Raw genomic sequence first — 18,050 nt, 5'->3', positions numbered from 1 at the left:
AACACCTTCCCTGCCAGGTTCTCAATCAAATGCGTAATAAACAGCAACGTCCTTGCACATCCCAGATGCCCTCTTATATCCAGATTTGAGCAGTAGCGTGCTCATTGCCTCTCGTGGTGTATCCAGGCATAACTCACATGCTCCATTCACTAGTGTGATCTGGGTAGTAGGTGTTGTAGCTTGTTTGCAAAGCTGGCCAGACTAACCTTCCCATTAGGACTGCGCTGGGACTCTGCACTGCCTCTTGTTGAGTGGCAGAATCCAGTCTTTTCTGCCGCAAATCTAGGAAGGCTTTGCAACCCCTTTAAACACAAGAATATCTCAGAAGTGATGTTTTGGCAACTTTCCAGCCCAGGCCTTAAAAGGCGTTGCAGCATCCACTCCGGCTTTGTTACAACACAGCACCACTAGTCAGGACACCTCTCACCTGGAGAAGACGCCCAGCCAACAGCCAGCACAACCGCCATGTTGGGCCATAGCCACCACTATGTCTTAGGTGATAGATAGTTGCTGCTTAGGTGGCTCCAGAAACAACCAAGCAGAAGAACCACACGCTTGAGCCCAGTGGAAGTTGCTGATCCTCAGAACCAAGAGCAAATAATTCTGATGTGAATCGCTCAAGTTTGCAGTAGTTTGTCACATGGCAGTCAGGAAGGGGAAAATGAACAGGGTTATTGATGCTGTAGATTCTGTCCAGTGCTTTAAGAGTGTGATTCTGCTCTAACCCCTGCTATGGAACACCAGCCTCCAGGACTGTGTTAAATGCACAAAGGTAAGAAATTTCTTCTCACTTCTTCCCCATGGTCTCTTAAAGTAATTCACACCAAGACTGAACTGTTCCCAACTTCCTTTGATAATAAAAATCAGAGACTCAGAAATGTTTGTTCGGTGGTAGACTGAGAGTTTGTTGAGCATGAGATGTTTTTAAAGGCAGCTTCTGGCTTCCTCCTCTGCCCAGATGAAGGGTTGCCCTCCCGGCCCAGCTGTAGCACCATTGCAGGCCCTGGGACCTGCATGATTGGGGCCACTGGCTGCTCTACTATTTGGGGATCTCCAGAGAAACAGAACCTATGGGATGTACACAGTAACTCTTTGATATCCAGGTGTTGATTCTGGGACCTCCCGAGGAATATAAAAACTTGCATATGCCCAAGTTCTGTATATAAGATGACATAGTATTTTCATATAACCTATGCATACCCTCCTTTATACTTTAAATCATCTCTAAGTTGCTCATACTACTCAGTACAATGTAAATGCTATGTAAATCAGTGCTATATTATATTATTTATGGAATGATGAAAAGAGAAGTCTGTACATGTTCATTGCAGACATCCTTTTTTCCTGCTATTTTAAAAATTTATTTGAGACAGGGACTTGCTAAGTGGCCCAGGCTGGCCTGGAAGTTGTGATCCTCCAGCAGCAGCCTCTACAGGAACTGGGATTATAGGTATGCACCACTATGAATAACTTTTCTGAGTATTTCTGATCTGTAGTCAGAAAGTGAGTGCTGAACCCAAAGATAGGAGAGTTGACTATAAATCATCTGCAAGGTAGGCTGGAAGGGTGGAGGTACAGGTGGGGGTTTTGGTTCCAGGTCAAAGGCAATCTGTGGGCAGAACTACTTTTTCTAAGAAGTTCACCCGTTTTCCATTAAGACCTTCCACCGGTTGGATGAAGCCTGCCTACACTATAGAGAATCATCCGCTTTAACTTGTAATCTACTGTTTTATATATTAATCTCATTTAAAAATAACTTCACTGAGACACCTGGAATAATATGCGACCTAATTTTGAGTACTGTTGCCTAGCCAAGTCGACATGTAAAGGTAACCATGACAGGTGGTACTGATTTGAATTGTGCCTGCCCCATCTCCCCTTAAAAAGATGCTGGGATTCTAGCCCCTAATGTCTCAGAATGTGATTTCATTTGGAGACAGGCTCTTTACAGAGGAGATCAAGTTAAATGAAGTTATTGTGGGTGGATCCTAATGCAGCATGACTGGTGTCTGATACACAGGGGCTTCTGTATCAGGACAGACGCATAGGAGGCAGGTTCTGGGAAGACACACAGGGAGGTGACCAAGGGGTGAGAGTGATGACCAAGAAACCCCGGACCTTCCAGGAGGCAAGGAAGGATGCACCCTGAGCTGGCAGGCACCGTGAGGCCTTGCCACACCTTCATGTCAGACTTCCAGCCTTCAAACTGTGGGACACTGGTCTGTTTCAAGTCACTCAGCTTCGGGAACTCCGTCATGCCAACTCTAGGGACTAATGTGGACACATAGCTGGGCAGCTTGTTTACAGATTTTGAGGGAGACCCCAGGCAGCTGTCCCTGGGTGGGAGTGGGGGGCTGCACGAAGCCACACCACAGGCCCCTCACAGCCCTGGGAGACAGGCCGGAGGGAGTGTGGAGAGCTTCTGTTTCCTCCAAAGAAGCAAAGCTGTTCCTTGGAGTTCTGGGGTGCCAGCTAAGGTGAAAGTTTTGGGGTTCTTGGCTGTGAACCAAGACAGGAATCTCAGCCCGAGGATCTGTGGAAAGGACTGGACAATGCCCAGCATGTGGCTGCAGGTCCTGAACCGCCTGGTACACACTGTCCCTGTGATGCAGAGTCTGCACGCCAACCAGGCAGGGTCACATTGAGCTCCCAAAGAGGACACCGTCATGGGTGGAGCCCACACACGGGTCATTTCTGGTTCTGCCAGGTGCCAGTTAAAAATAACGGCTGCCTTTTAACTGAACGCTAAGCACTTCCTATACATTCTATCCTGGACTCCTTCTAGCGTCTCATTTTACAGAAGAAGACTGACACTTGGAGAGGCTAACTGACCTCCCCAAAGCCACACCGCCAGCCACTCTAATCCCCGCAGTCTGATCACTGAGCCCTAGAGCCCAACTTTCTCACGGTGGTACCTGTAAAAGCAAACTAGGGACACAGTGACCCAGATTCAACCCTTACACTTAATCAAGCCAAGCAGCAGGCCCAAAGCACCCACTCTGCTAGAAGTTATTAAAACAGCAAGATTGAGAGCTGCCCTTGACATGTGGATGGTGTTGTTTGACAAGAGGAGCCCCTCTGGGGATAATGATGGCAGGCGTTGCCCCCTCCCTTGGGAGCCTGGAAAGTTTAAGTTTGCCCACAGGGAAAGCTTTCGCTACCAGGGACTTCACCGTTCTTAATGAGCTGGTTTGTGCACCAAGCACATGGGCAGGTGAGTGCATTTTATTCGGAGCATTTTTCGGGCACCGAAAGAGTGGAGCACTAAAGGAACCGGGGCCATTGCTTAGAGCAATGGGCAACAGGTCCAAGTCGCAGCTAATCACTTCCTGAGGCAAAGCACTGATTAACCCCGAGCTAATCCCCCTCCCTCGCACCACCTTCTGAAACTGAGTTGGCTAATGCCTCAAAGGCTGGGGACCCAGGGCGGGTCAGGTAACAGCCCTGTCAGAGGCTGCAGCCAAAGGCTGCGCCAGCCTTCACAGTGCTATTAAGACAGTACATCAAGAAATGGCTCCCACAGAATCACAGAGGAGGAATCCAGAGGTGCGTATCCTGGAAACGGAGCTGCCTTGGAATGTAAAGAAAGGGTAGTACCCTGGTGTTAGTGCCCTTCTGCCTCTGACCACTGGCCTGGCCAAACATGCAGGCTAACAGTAGGCCTGGGTGTGATCCCAGGGGATAGCTGGGGTCACAGAGGGTGGGTTCTAGTGCCATGCATGCCAGGGACTTGCAACTTCACACCCTGTGACAGAGAGGACCCCATGTATCAGGTCTGCCAGGTGGGGAGAGCAGATGCTGGCTGGAGGCTGACGCCGTCCTGGCCAGATGCACCCTTAGCTGAGATCTGAACACGCTTGGGCTCGGGGGTGAGGGGAGCATGCCTGGGTGGCTGCATTAGTTTCTTCAGGCTGCTCAGAACAACAGAAGTGCATTGTGTCTCCCAGCTCTGCGGGCTAGAAGTCTGAGAGCAAGCTGTGGGCATGGCTGCCTCCTTCTGAGCTCTCCTAGAAGCATTTCCCACAGACCTGTCTCCTAGCTTCCGGTGAAGTCCAGTGAGCCTGTACACAGTTGCTCCCATCTCTGCCCCATCTCACACGACATTCAAACAGTGTGCCTGGGTGTGTGCCTTTCCCTCTTATTTAATCCGGATGCTAGGGGTTAGGCCTTTTTATGCTTGGTTTTTGAGACAATATCTTACTGAGTATTCCAGGCTTGCCTTGAATTCACTATGTAGCCCAGGTTGGCCTCAAATTTGAGATGATCCTCCTGCCTGAGCCTCCTGAGGGCTGGGATTACAGGCGTGTGTCGCCTCGCCCAGTGAGTTTGGGTCTTAAATGTTGCCCAGAGGAGGGTATTTTGGAGGCTTGGTCCCCAGGCAGGGGCTATGGGGAGCTGTGAAACTCTAAGAAGGGAAGGCTAGCAGGAGATCTGGGGTCACGAAGGGATGCTGTCACCCAGGACTATGGGAGCCGGCCTTCCTCTTCCTGTTTTGCTTCCGGGCTCTCCATGATGAGCACGGGCCTAACAGCAGCGGGGCCAGCTACTCATGGATGGGGACGCCTGCAGCCACGAGCCCACCCAACCGCCCCTCTGCACAAACTGTGCCAGTGATGAAAAGCTAACCAATGCTGTGCCCAACCCAGCAACTGTACCTTAAATTTCTTACCCCTGCACTGACCCTATTTGCAAATAAGGCCCCGTTCACAGGTACCAGAGATTAGAGCCTCAGCATATCTTCTTGCGGGAGGGTGGGGGTGGGGACAAAAGTCAGCCGTAATTCAGCTGTGATCCCCTGGACTTACCAATGCTAAGGATGGGTACTATTTATTCATTTCATATGTCCAGGTGTTAGCACCTGCTTGGCACACAATTAATGCCCAGTCAATGCTGGATGAATGAATAAGCCGTGATTTCATCCAGCTCTGTATCATGGGCAAGAAATCTGAGTGTAAATTCCTGGCTCCACTATTTCCTACCTGGCTGGTCTTTGGCAAGTCTCTGAGCGACTCAGGGTCTTGATGTCCTCCTCTCTAAAATGGGTATAATACAACATGCAGGATGGTGGGAGGAGCAGGAAAACGGACATAAAATCCCTGACAACTAGCAAGTGTGAATGGGAGGTATTATTTTAAAGGGAAGCTCTAAATTTAATCCTTTAAATGACACCTCTGTGTTTTCCTTTATACCATATTCATTTCATCATATTGATTCATCATAAGGATTATGATTCATCATTAGGATTTTTAAAAAACCCTAATACATATTAGGCTAAGCTAACTGCATAAATCAGAAATGCTTTCAGTGTGCAGTAACAGACCCTCTTCCTGATGCCATAGTTCACATAATGTTCTACAATAGTTTTGGCTTCAGGTAGGTCTTGATCCAGAGTCAAAATAATGCTATTTGGGTTCCCCCTGTGTTTCTCGGACAGGTCTTTAGCACATGGCCCTTAGCATACAGAAATCTTACCAGCCTAACAACCCCAAGAGAGAGAGATGAACTTTTCTGATTGTGGTATCACAAAACATCCAAGGAAGAGCCTGGTTCTCTTAGCTCAGATCCTGTGCCTATCCTAGAATCAGTCTCTATGGCCAGGAGCATAGAATATGCAAATTGGCTGGGTCATGTGAATGGGGAGAGACAAAGTCAGGCTGCTCTGAAATGAGTTTCCTGTGGGAAAGAAGAGTCCTGTTTCAAAAAGGAGTACTAGAAGAATTTAAAGAAAAATTGCCCTGACCCTTGAAACTGCCCGTAGTCTTGAAAATAAATGAGGCTAAAACCAATCATGTTTTTGGAAAAATAGTGTAATTTGCTGAAAAATAAATACAAGCTATAGCCAACAAGCAGCGACTTGTTGCTTCAATATAAAAATACCTTGTTGACTCTGTGATCCTTAGGGGTAGGGGTAGGGGTACAGTTAGGGGTAGAGGTAAAGTTGGGGTAGGAGTAGGGGTAAGAGTAGGGGAGGGGGAGGAGGTTAGGTTTAGAGGTCGGGCTAGGCGTGGGGGTGGGGGGGATGGGGTTAGTCCTGGGGATGGGGTTAGGGCTAGGGCTGGGGGTAGGGGTAATGGTAGGGGTAGGGGTTGTGCCAGGCTAGGGATAGGAAGCCCTGGTGGGAGTCACAGGGAGAAGGTGCGCCTCTAAAGTATCAGCTGGTAGCAGTGGGGTGTTGCTGCTGGGTCCGGAACATGGCTTAAGGAGGGAGCACCTCTTGGGGACACTCTGGTCCTGCTCCATACAGGTGTGGTAAGGTGGGTGTGAGTGGGAGCTCCTGGCAGGAGTCTGAGGTGCCCCGTGCCCCGCACTGAAGAGAAACGTGTCCAGATCCACTTAGCCACCCTCAGAGTGGCTTTTTCCTTGTTAGGTTCACACTATGGTTCTATAAAATATTCTGCATAACTCAGGTTTAATTTCCCTTGGGGAGACAGTTTTGAAATAACTATCAAATCTTTCCCCCCTCTTTTTGCTACTCTAAGCAAACTGGGAAATATTTTCCCCTGAGGGACAATAGTCCAGTCATTCACGAAATAATCATCTTTAATATTATTTGCTTCTTTAAAAAAAAAAAAAAGAATTCCAACAATATTTGCATACAGCTCCCCTTATTCTATATTTTTACAGGTGTTTTCATGAGTGAGGCAATTGGCATGCCCATAGTTAGTATTTTTGAAAATAAATTCAATTTGACTTCACAGGCAGAGGTAGATGTGAGAGACTGGCTGGAATTGGCTAGCATTGATGTGACACTTGACAGCTTCTCTGGCGGATTCCTTTCATTGTCACACAATCACAAGATGCCTTATGTCTACTTTATGGAGGAAAAACTGAGTCTGAGAGAGGTAAAAGCATCCTAAGTACCACAAATAGATCTGAACTCAAATCACCTGACCTGAACAAAAACCCTCGACATCTACTGTTCTAAACACTGCACGCAGTGCCCTCGCCCCATCTTCCCAAGGAAACCTGGGAGCGGGCTGAGCACGGTCACACGTACAGGTAAAATTGAGGGTGAGAGGGTTAAATAAATCAGACCCAAGCCCAGAGGCGTATTGCCCAGTGACAGCTCAGCAGAGAGCCTGTCCCAGCCTCCCTCTGCTCTCAGCGCTCCAGGCCGCGGGTAGTGGTGGGAAGTGGGTCCCCAGGGTGGAGATGGGGTGAATCTGCCCCTCTGCTTGGGCTGAGAGACCGCCCTTGCCTGCCCACTTTGTGGGTAAATTCTTTCCAGACCTTGGTGATTTTGAAGTCCAAAGGCTGAGCAGAATTTTCCCAACTGGCACAATGCCACACTGAGCGCTGTTGCCCGCTGGCCTCCCCTGCTGACCCCGTGGGGCCTCTCTGTTCTCAAAGGCACTGCAGACAGGACGAGATGCATCGTAAGCAGAGAGGCCCCACAAGTCCCACTACCCACTGTAGCCAGTAACTATGGCCAGGGTGTGTCCCCATACGGGGTGCAGATGGGTGTGGGTCCTGGGGCGGGGTGGGGGCCACCTGGTCCACAGCTGGCCCTTTGCTGGCAACTGAGGGCAGCCCAGGCACCTACCTTTCCCCGGCCCCCAGCACCCTCCTCCACCACCTCCTGGAAGTGACAGAACTCCCATTTACAAGTTAATCAAAATCCTGCCTGTGAATGAGAAAGGGAAAAAAAAAGGACTCAGTTAATTAAAATCTCAAAAGATGCCAGTGGTAACAACGTGCAGATGCTTTCTTCCTATGCTAATCCTACGGGGAAGACCGGTGTGGGTGTAAGTGACACAGGTGCTGTGATTAGGCCGGAGAGTGTGTCTGTGACAACGGGAACAAGGACGATTTTTAACCTCCCGGAAACTCCAAGCTTTGAAAGTAATGAAATAATTAAGGAGAAGCAGGGACTTCCCTTCCTTCCCAGGGGAGGTCAAACGTCCAAGTATCTCCCCCATGTAATGCCATCTCTCAAACGGTTGGACAACAGAAAAACCAGTCTTTCTACTCATTTATTGAGCACCTACTGTGTGCTGGATGCTCTGCAGGGTGCTCGGGGATGCAGGAGGGAGGCGGAATCATTACACTCGCCTTCTAGAGGGAGGAACAACAGTGAACGTGCAAACAGGCAGCGTAAGGGTGTTGGAATGAAAAAGCAAAAGGAGGAATAGAGCGGCAGACAGTGAGGATGCTGTAGCCTCATGATTGGAGACAGCTCTCTGACACAGTCGTCTCAGTCCATTTGCTGCTGCCATAGCTGAATGTCACGGAGCAGGTGATTTGGGCCACAGTTCTGAGGGTTGGGAAGGTCAAGATCAGGTGGCCCGCTCTGCTGGGGCCCTGCTGGCTGCTGGGGACTCTGCAGAGCGCCGTGGAGACAGATGCAGGGTGTCACACGGCAAGACAGAACACCCCTTTGTGTAGAGCCCGGGCCTCAGGGGAGTTGGCCCCTTGTTGTCGTGCACCTCCCAAAGTCCCACCCCTGAACACCACAGCCATTCATTCCCACCCCCCCACCCCCCGCCCAGTACTTCACAGTGGGGACTAAGTTCCAGCTTGGGTTTTGGCAAGGACATTCAAACCACAGCAGCGGTGTCACTCGAACAGATGCTTAAGTGACAGGTAAAGGTGACAGTAAAGGCAGGCCCAGAGCACAGAGCATTTCAAGCAGAGGGAACTCGGCACCAAGGCCCAGAGGCCAGGCCAGCCTCCTTGTGTTCGAAGACACACAGGAAACTTGGGGTGGGGAACCCGGCAGTGCCGGAGATGGGAGGAGCAGGTGGGGCAAACCACCGAGAGCCTTCTGGAGGGAGATGTCTGCAGACAGCGCAAAGACTGGGCAAGCTTTGGGTGTCTGAGGAAGAGATTGTATAACCTGGCGGGACTTGCTAAAAACGTACCCTGGCTGCAATGTGGAGGACAGCTGTGGGGGTGGTAGCAGCAAAGGGAGGAGACAAAAATACACGGTAGGGACAACAGTCCAGGTGATATTGCCTTGAGAGTGCCCCAGTGACATTTTTGGCTGACCTTAAATACACAAGTAATGGTGTTTTCAGAGTGGATCTCTCCAGGGCATGACAGGGTTCCATCCCTGCAGACATCCTAGGCCAGCAAGGCAGTATTTTTAACAAGCCGATGGACCATGTTACTTCCTAAGGGCTAGGAGGGGCCTTCGAGCGGGAGAACTGGCTGGAAAGAGTTGCAAGTGTCAGCTGAGGTCTGGGACACATAGGAGTAGCTACCTGTGGCCTGAAGGCCTGAGGACACGCTTGCTCGGTGATGCCCATGCGTGGGGCCACCACACACGGACGATGTCCTTCAGGGAGGATGTGGGGCAGGGGACAGGCCTGTAGATACGGTGCTGCAGGCAGAGAGAGAGAAAAATCAATCTATGCTTCCATTTTCTTGCAGGAACTGTTCCCATTCACATTGCTATTTTTCAGGCTTTGGGTCCGCCAGTGCCCTCTGTTCATAAATGGACAAAGGCAGAAGGGGTTGTTCAGTATTTGCCGCATCTCTGGATATGAAGTTTCTCCGTTTCTAGTGCATCCTTCTCCACCCTGAGTGGCCGTGTGCACCGAGACTGACATTCCCGGGACGAGAAGGGCGCCCTCTACGGTTAGGATGTCCGCAAGCAGGGAGACGGTGCACGCTCCCAAGGGCAAGTAAACGCAGCGGAGGAAGCAGGCCAGAAATTCAGAGTGATGGGGCCCTGGCCGGGCCGCCGAGCCGCATGAACCGTGGCCTCCATCACTTATCTTGGCAGATAGAAAATTGGAATTTCGGAGGACTGTTTTTGCATCCGACGCTCAGATCCAATAAATACTCTCATTCCTTGCTGAGCTCCCAGCGTCTCTGCACTGTTTACCAGGCCGCCAGGGGTGCTCAGGACTGCGACCCCGGACAGGGTGTTGACAGAAGCCCCTCGGGGCAGTCGCCGATGGCAACTCCGTACCACCACTCCTTCCCGTTCTGTGTTTTCTCTTCCTCCTTCCTCTCTGTTCTTCTGTCCCAGGACTGTTCAGTGAACCAGCGCACAGTGACCTGCGTGCATGCCTTGGTGCTTACCGTGCCCGAGTGTTTGTGTGACTGCCCCCATCGGTTTGCTGAAGGCCTGTCTCCATTGCGATCATAAGAAGTAAGGCCTTCGGGAGGTGATTAGGTCACAAGGGTGGAGACCTTATGACAGGATTAGCACCCTTGGTAGGAGAGATAGAAGAGAGCTCTCTCTCCCTCTTTGTGCCATGTGAGGGTACAATGCAAAAAAGGCAGTTTCACCAGACGCAAGATCTCCAGCACTTTGGCTTTGGGCTTTCCAGCCTCCAGAACTGTGAGAAATAAATGTCTGATGTTTAAGGCACCCAGTCTGTGGTAATTTGCTACTGCAGCCCGAACCGACGAGCCACTGCCAAGCCTCTGAGATGGAAGAACAGAACAAAGAAATGGGTTCAAATGCCAGCTCCGCAACTCATGAATTTTTGTAGCTTTGGGTAAGGCTGACTCCCACTGTGCCTCCGTTTCCCAATCTGTAAAATGGGTGCAATGTCTACCCTATTACAGATGGACAATCATGTGTTCCATTAGATGAGATCAGAGAACAGAACTTCTTTAATGTTTATTAGTATGAAGCATTAGGTTAAATAAGATGTACTGTCTCACCCAGGGCTTAAAATCTACGCTGTGGGACAGAGAGACATGCAATTGTACTATAAGGCCAAAGGTGACAAGTACTGGAATCAGCATATGGAAAAGACACCATGACAGCTGTGATGGATTGAAGACAGTTGCAGATTCCTTGCCGATGTCTGGAGTCTCATTCCTGTCCCCTTGGAACTGGTTCAGTCCCGTGGCCAGCTTGACCCCTAGAATGCAGCTGAGCATTCCAAGGCTAAGCCAAGAGGCTGCTGAACCTCTCTGGTGCCCCCTCTTGGGATCAAGCCACCATGCAGGAAGAGTCACCTGTGGGTGCTGCAGCTGGCACCCAGGCGACACCGAGTAGCAGCTGTGGCAGCAGGCGAGCCAGTGCTCCAGACGGCTTCAGCATTTCCAACACCCAGCTGCACAAAGATGCCCTGTCAGCCCGCAGAACTGCAAGAGCGAAAGCATTACAATTTTTAAGCAGTCAGTTTTGGGTAGTTTGCTATGCAGCTGTAGATGACCCAAACAGGAGTTGAGAAAAGAAGAGCTGATTTCAAGCTGAGTGTGCTAGCTCACATTTGTAATCCCAGCACTCTGGTAGGCTGAGGCAGGAAGACTTCAAGTTTGAGCCTGGCCAGGGCAACTTAGCAATTTAGCAAGGTGCTGCCTCCAAAAGCTGGAGGCACCAGGGCAGGTGGCAGGCAGCGAACAGATCAAGGTAGGAGACGGGGCCAGCAGGAAGAAAGGAAAACTGAGGGGTTGTTCATGTCAAGTCCTGGTGACTTCTGCAACAGTCTCTTGCTGTCAGAAGCAAAACGCATTGCTGCTTTTCCCAGGGAGGGGTCCTATGGGAAACAATGAAACTGTCCAGGTTAGTGGAGCAGGAATCTGTAGGAACTACAGAAACCATAGAGGAGCTGGATGTTGCAGAAAGTCATGGGAACAGGAAGGTTACTCAGGGTCTGCCATCCCAGACGCAAGTGATCCTGAATCCCTCCGGTGGCTTCTGAAGCCCAGGCCCGGTGCTCCTGCCCTGGCTGCCTGGCTGGCTTCCTTTCCTCTCTCAGCGTCTCCACCCCTTTCTCTGCTCCAGCCACGTGGAATCCCTGCTGATCCCCAAGGAGGCAGAGCACTTTGTTTTCATCCACAGGTCTCTCCCTCAGGGGTTTGTCGCTTCCTAAAAGATGGTTGTCTGTGACCCCTCCCATCCCTTGCCTGCTCTAGTTTCTTCCCAGAACTTATGACTCCAATCGCTCCCTTTGAAAAACATCTACTCACCATTTACCTGCCTGACTGGAATGTCGCTTCCATCGTGGCAAAGCCTTGTCTATGCTTGGAGAGTTCCTGGCCTGCAGAAGGTACCTGACACCAATGGTAGAAATCAATGAATGAACTTGCGAATCCCACTGAGGGCTTAAGGCACCTTGTTTCTCCTTCAGCAGCGTGAGATTTGTAGATCTTCATTTTAATTCCCCTCTGCTGTGCTCTGCTTCCTGCTATTCCCAGACAGTCCCTCACCCTCTGCTCAGTAAGGGCACTTTTTTCCCAGCTTCTGCTGACCCAGAATCCCAGCTCTCAAGGCTTTCTGTCTGTTGCTGTGGCCTCTCTCTGTGCCTCTTCTAACTTCTGCTCACTGGCAAACTCTCGATTTCCCCTGACTTTTCAGGTGAAAGTCCAGAGGAAGGGAATCTGACGGGGTCAGCCTGTTCTCCACAGAGACACAGGTTTTGCCCTTTGGATGTGGCCTGGCTCGGATGTCCATGTGGATTCAATCATCTGTGGTCAAAGGCCCGGAGCTCGGTAACCCAGGCGTGGGAACTGTGGCAGAGGTACATGGTGAAAGCACAAGATGTGCCTTCAGCACCTCTGACCCGAGCCCGATGGCCACGCCGGGGAAACTCAAGCTCCAGGGCAAAACCGAGGGCTTCCGAGCAAGGCAGCAATGGAACAGATCTGTATTTCAGAAGTAAATTTTAGCAACTGCTATGGTTTGGATATGATTTGAATGTGGCCCCCAAAGGTTCACGGGCTGGGAGCTTGGCCTCAGTGTGGCCACTGAGAAATGTGGAGCAATATTTTAGGAGAGGAGCCTAAAGGGAGTGATTGGGTCTTTAGGGTGTCACCCTTGGGGTGAATTACAAATTCTTTTAATTTTCATTTTTAAGCAGTAAAGTTTGAGCAGTTAGTTGCACAGCCATAGATGGTCTAGGAATTCAGGGAAGAGCTAATTCTTGAGACAGTGGGTTAGTTCTCAAGAGAGTGGGTTATGATAAATCAGTGACTGCCCTATCCCCACTCGCTGGTCTCCTCTCTCACCACCCTTGCCAGCCTCCTTACCACTGAAGCCCCTCACTCAGTCAGTGGGGTGGCTGAATCCTGGATGGCAAAACTGTGAACTAAATAACCCACTTTTATGTATAAAGTATCAAGCCTTGGGCACTTTGTTACAGCAACAGAAAGCAGACTAAGGCAGCTCCCCTGTGAAATAGCTTAGTGATGGAATAGTATGTGCAAAACCAGTTAGGAAGCCATGGTCAGGGAGTGCAGATGAGGCCACAAACCATGCCAGGGTCCATGGCAGTGAAGAGGGTGTAGGAGGAAGTGCTCTTAAACCTGAAGTTGTCCACCAGGCATGTGTGCAGAATTCAGCACAAAGCCAGATCAGCACACTTTGGAAGTCGTAATGACATGAGTTAAAACGGGGTTGCAAAGCATGGTTAAAGATAAAGCCAAGGCAGACATCTGGGGCAGTCTCTTGCATGGAAAGGGCAGCCAGAAGGAGACAAACTTGACAAGTGCTCTAAATTGGAGATGCACACACAGATAAGCAGAGACGCAGGAGAGTCACAGCTCCCAGGAAGACAGGAAAGCCTTTCCCGTGCTCCCTCTCTTCTCAACACACTGGCCCAGAGGCTTCTGCGTGAGATGGCTCTGTTCTCAACCTTGAGTGTCCGGTATTGTGGATTCTCGGAATCCACAATATTCTAAAAATACATCTGCTAGGCTGCAGTGCCACAGTTAGTGAAGCTACTGTCCCAGGAAACCCTCATCACCATTTTGCTTAGATCAGAAAGCAGATTAACTTTGATGTCTGTCTGCACCCTGTGCAGGACACCACTGGTGGTCTGCTCCCTGCAAGCATTCAATCTTCACATCCAAGGGAAGAAGGAGAAGGTGCCAGGTAGGAGCCCAAACCAATTTTTTTTTTCAGCGATTGAGATGAAAATATGTACCCCAGGGTTCCCGACATATTTGACTTGCAGCCTGCCTTGAGCTCTCCTTTTCTTCCCGCTCCTCCTTCCCCCACACCCAAACATCCTCTGGCTTTCCCAAATATTAGCACAGCCACGAAGCCCCAAGCCCCTCATCTCTGCCATGTGTTGGAGGTAATTGTTCTGATTTCTGTTTGAGGCTGTTGGTGGCATGAACTGAAACCCATCTTAACTGAAGTTCAAATAAGAGTTCACAGAGCACACATGGGTGACCTGTAGGCCATAATGGACACTTGAGAGTCAGTTTACACCCAGAGAAGTGCGGGGATTACAGGCAAGTGGGACACAGGCAATAATCTCTGAACACTGGCAATGGAAGAAATCTGCTGCAACCACGCTGTCTATCTGTGTGTGACTCATGCTGATCCTTATGGTTCTTATTTCTAGAACAAAAAAGAAAAAAAACTGGAGTAGGCTGGACCATAGCCACTCCCAGGTGACATAGCTCATTGACTCTGCCAGGCAATTTAGATGGGTGGTGAGACGTGGTTACGAGATGGACTTTGGACCCAGACATGTGGATTTGAGTCTTTGCTCTTCCACTTACTGGCCATGTGACTTAGGGCAAGCCATTCTTGGTATGCCCAGCCTCCCCTTCTGAATGTGGGGACAGCTATTCACAGGCATAGTGAGCAGCAAATGAGTAAAGTATGACAGTGACCTCATAGGGCAAGTATTTGCCAAGTCTTGCTATTAGTGCTGTCTTGTTTAGGAGTGCACGGAGACCCTAAACTTAGGGTCTGTGTTAGTTAGCTTTCTGTTACCATGACAAAGTACTTGATTGGTTTTTTTTGTTTGTTTGTTTTTTCTCCGGTACCGGGAACCGAACTCACGACCTTGCGCTTGCCAGGCAGGCGCTTTTGCCGCTGAGCTAAATCCCCAGCCCCCATGACAAAGTACTTGAGATAAACAACTTGGCTCATAGTTGCAGACCATGGTGATTTGGCCAGGTTGCCTTTGGGCCTGTAGCAAGGCAGAGCATCATGGTGGGGACTTGTCACAGGGAAACTGCTTCCCTCATGGTGGCCAGGAAGTGAAGAGAGAAAAAGAAAAAGTCCTAAGATACCCTTCATGGGCATATGCCCAGTGACCTATTTCTTCCAATTATGCCCTGGCTCCTAAATGCCATCATTAGAGAGCCAAGCCTTTAACACAGGAACTTCTAGGGGACATTTCAGAGCCAAACCAGAGTTGGAATGCTTGTGATCCCAGCACCTTGGGAAGCTGAGGCAGGAAGACTGCAAGTTCAAATCCAGCCTGGGCAATTTAGCGACTTAGTGAGTCTCTGTCTCAAAATAATTTTTTTCTGTACTGGGGATTAAACTGAGGACCTTCACATTGAGCTACATCTCTAGACCTTTAAAAAATTGTTATTTATTTATTTTTTTTATGCTGAAAAATTGTTAAATTTTAAGAGGGTCTGAGCAACTTGCTGGGTTCCTCAGGCTGAACTTGATCTTTCAATCCTTCTGTCACATACCCCTCCCAGAGTACTTCGATGATACCCATGAACCACACACCCAGCTAAAAGGAAAGACAAAGGACTGAGGATGTAGCTCAGCACAATGGCTCTGGGTTCAATCCTCAGTACTGAAAAAAAAAAATCCAAACCAAACACAGTCCAACCAAGAATGCGAAGATGAGAAGTCATTCTTCAAAGGACATCAGGAGCTGTTAGGAGGGAGGGGAGGCAGTTATCGAGTCTCATCCTCCCACCAGACTGCAGACACCAGGGAGACCACAGATTCTGCTATTGCATTCACTGCCGCATCCGCCAGCACCTGAGAAGTGTCTGGCAGCCGGGGTCTGGCTCAGTGAACCATAGCTGAATTCTAGAATGTTGAAAGACTCCGCTTTGTGTTCCTAATCAGCAACCACAATGCTTTGCATGGAGGAAGCACACAAAAGTCTGCGCTGATTGAATGGATAGCATAGTGGGGAGGGGGCGGCTGGGCAAGTGCGGTTTCCTCAGAAACATGCGCACCCTGGGATTAAAGAGATAATTGTGTTTGGTGGGACCTGGCGGCAGGCAGGTGATAAGTCACTATTTTCTGGTGTGATAAGATTAATAATCTAGACAAATGGCATAGATGGGCTAATCATTTCTGCTGGAATCTAATGCCTTTAGATCAACTTGCAGGAGACAGAGAAACCATGAGTCACTTGTCAAATTGCCTTGGAGAGGGGATGCCTCATCTGCCACACTGGTTCCAAGCATGCCTTGTACCTCACCAGGATGCCTCACTGTCCTGGCATCTTCCACACTGGCTTGCAGAGGCCTGTGGCAAGGCTTTGACTGCATATCCTGCCAACCTCGCTCATAGAGGGACCGGCAATCCTAAGATATGAACCCTGCACCAAGGCATGCCCCTGAGAAAGCTCAGCTCTCTGGCTTTCAGTGACCATGTCTAGAAAACAGTCACCCTTGCTTTGCAGCTTGTACAGTATGAAGGAAGCAGAATCATGCATAGGTGTTTTATCTGGAACTCTGTTTATACCCGGAGTCCCCCCAAAGTCTCAGGCACTCATAGGTGGGACTTCTGAGATGTGACTGGATTGTGGAAATGTGATAATCATTGGGCAATCAGTCCTTTGAAGAGCTTATAGCTAAATGTGATGTTGGGAGGAGGTGGGTCACTGGGGCTGTGGCCTGGAAGGGTCTCTCTCCCTCCTTTCTCTCTTGGTCACTCTCTGCTTCCTCCCTGCCGGGCCACAAGCAATTAATTCTCCTCTGCCATGCTGCCCTGCCTTGGAACTAGCTGACTATGGACTCGAACCTCTACAGACTGTAAGCCAACATAAACCTTTCCTCCTCTCATTTGTAGGTGTTGGGTATCGTACCTCAGTGATGAAAAAGTAACTAGGACAGACTCTTTCTGCTGTAAAAGTCTGAACCCAGCTCAAACCGGCTTTAGTGAGAGGACAACTTTATTGGCTCATACTGAGCAGTCTAGGGAAGATCTTCCTTCAGGTGTGGCTGGCTCCATCCAATGCAGTATCAAGCTCTCTCTCCCCTCTACTTTACTGACTTTATTTTCAGCCCCCAAGTGGTGCCTCTCCCATACCTCCAGCATCTTATCTCCAACTGCACCTTTCCAGCAGGGCTGAGCTAGACTATGGTCAGCTCAACCTGGGTTATATGGCCAAGAAGATATAACTGCATTAGCCTAAGCCTTGCACTAACCAATCCTCGTGCAAGGGAACTTGGTTGGGCTTACTTATGTGCTTAACTTTGAGAGCTGGGAAGCAGTAGGATAAGGGCAGGGAGCCCCATTTTACCTCATGGAAGAATATACTCCAGCTTACCAAGATTGGGAGGGAGGGCTACAGTTCCCCAAAAGGTATTAACAGGAAAAGGAGAAGTGGGTGCTGAGCTGCTAAAATGATAAATGCACACTGTCCTTGGGGATTTACTATCATGTGATAAAAGCATGTATCACAAGTTCCCTCTGCTGAGAAGTCTTCTCCCCTTAACCATCTATGCTTGCAGGTGCCTGAGGAGTAGCTACCTCACGGCACAGTCATCTGTCTTCCTTCTCTGCACCTGTGCAGCCTACAGGACCATATCACTCATCAGCAACAGGCTGTGGGGGTCACCGGTTATCTCTTCACATATGCTTTCCACGGCAGGATCCTGGCCAGCAGGGGTCACGTCTTATTCATCTTGTGTCCCCCGTAGGGGCATGGCAGATAGTCCATAAATCTGCTGACAGATCGAACAACTGATTTATTCGCTTCTAGAGAAACAGAGGTAGATGGTTATCTTGATTCCACTACAAAACTACAAAGAAAAAAAGAAAGAGGACAACCATGTTTACATCATTTCGGCAAGATTGTACATCTTTTCTGGACTAAATAATGCTGTTAGAGTCAAGATAAATATCCACTCTGCTCCCCAGCTCCAGCTTCTGAAATCATTTCTATTTGTAAGCGTCGGAGAGAAGGCCCAAGGAATCTTGGTCCCAGCTGCCCAACCCCCTGGGCAGGTCGTACTCAGGCACAGCCCACCTGTGAGGAGCAAAGGAGCAGGGGGTGCAAGGTGGCAATTAGATGTCTATCCTCAGGGGCCCCCACGCAGGCAATAAGCCAGTGCCCTGGGGTCTCATTGGTGGGACTAGCCCCCGGCTCTCTCACTTTCCCTGATTCCTGTCCACTTTCTATCCTTATTGGCCTCCCTAA

This window comes from Chinchilla lanigera, unplaced genomic scaffold (assembly GCF_000276665.1).
Source record: "Chinchilla lanigera isolate Chin_1 unplaced genomic scaffold, ChiLan1.0 scaffold00042, whole genome shotgun sequence".
Taxonomy (NCBI): Eukaryota; Metazoa; Chordata; class Mammalia; order Rodentia; family Chinchillidae; genus Chinchilla; species Chinchilla lanigera.
Note: the sequence above shows the minus strand (reverse complement) of the source record.